Here is a 1,690-nt window from a genome sequence, read left to right as displayed (position 1 = left end):
CATGTTGTCAGGAAGAACTAGTTCTTGGAAAAAAATACATTGTGCTGAACAAAGTAAAGGGTCAGAAAAAGAAACGCCCTCAACAAGATGTGCTGATACAGTGATTGCAATAATGGGCTAGAACAAGGCAGAGATTGTGAGAATGGCACAGGATAGAGTAAGTTTCTCATCAGTCAGTCAAAGAGTCATTATGAGTAGACACATTTTTATTTTTTTCCAGAGGAGAGGCATACTTTCAGTAGTGGTGATATTTTGGAAAGAGGTTACAAGACTTTTCTTTTGAAGCATTTTTAGTTGGATTTAAACTATGAACTTCAATCTATGTCCAAATACTTAACCATTTGTGCCACAAGTGTTTCATGATTATCTACTAGATAATAGGATATGTGTTGGTAATATTAAGCAAATCAGAAGCAAAACCCATTATCATTAAGTTGATTCCAACACATAGCAATGCTACAGGGCATTGAATAACTACCACATAGAATTTCTAAGGTTGTAACAATTTTATAGAAGTATAATGTTCCCTTCCTCCTGTAGATCAACTGGTGACTATGAACCAGTAAGCCAATAAGGTCTCTATGTTGTCTGTATTGTACATTTCATACTTACTACAGCTATTTCAACACTTGTTTATCTGTTTGTTGTACTACGGTGGTTTGTGTGTTACAGTGATGCTGGAAGCTATGCCATTCATATTTAAAAATACAAGCAGGATCATCCATAGTTTCAGCAGAGCTTTTAGACTAAAATTGACTAAGAAGCAAAACTGGCTTTCCACTTATAAAATAATAGATTCTTTTAAACTGAACAACAGTAGGGTATAGTCTCCAGTATGGTGAAAGAAGATGAGCCACTTAGGTTAAAGTGCACTCAAAATATGACTGGAGAGAAAGTGCTTTCTCAAATTAAAGACAGCATTAACAGCAGAGAGTAGGATTTTTATTTACAGATGTGACCCAAATCAAAATGAGCAAAATAAGCTGCAAACATCCATTAATAACGGAGATGTGGAGTATACAATGTAAAAATCAAGGAATATTGAAAGTTGTAAACAAATTAAAAGCATAAAAATATCCTTGGTATTAATGAGCTGAAATGAACTTGTTTTGGCCATTTTGAATCAGAAAATTATGGCTTTCTATGCTGGGAATGATAGTTTTGAGTGAAATAGTGTCTTATTCATTGCCAAAATGAGCATTTCAATTTCTTTCCTGAAATCCAATATTGTCAGGGATGGAATAATATTAATATGTAAACAAGGGAAATATGTTACACTACTATTACTCATATATATGCATCAACCACTAAAGCCAATGTTGATATAGACAATTTATACCAATTTCTACATTCTCAAATTTACCAAACATGCAATCAAGATACACTAATAAAATATGCATTTTGGCTGTAGAAATAAGGCTGGAGAGTGCACATCAAAATTTTTTCTTTAACAGGTTTGAACATACACTCTTTTTAAAAAATTTCCATCCATTCATTGTTAAACATTTTCCTCCCTGTCCCCCCTCCCCCAGTTCACTTTTTTCTTTAGAAAAGAAGTTCTTTCATTGCTATACAGTCCCTGTCCCCCCTCCTCCCCGCCCCCTGCCCTGGACCGCTTTACTATGCAGCTCTTTCCCCCCCCCCTACTAGTTTATTTATGCATAGGGTTTTCAGAGGCCTGCTATTTCGA

This window comes from Elephantulus edwardii, unplaced genomic scaffold (assembly GCF_000299155.1).
Source record: "Elephantulus edwardii isolate Elephantulus edwardi_28Jun2011 unplaced genomic scaffold, EleEdw1.0 scaffold00290, whole genome shotgun sequence".
Lineage (NCBI taxonomy): Eukaryota > Metazoa > Chordata > Mammalia > Macroscelidea > Macroscelididae > Elephantulus > Elephantulus edwardii.
This window is presented reverse-complemented; position numbering follows the sequence as displayed.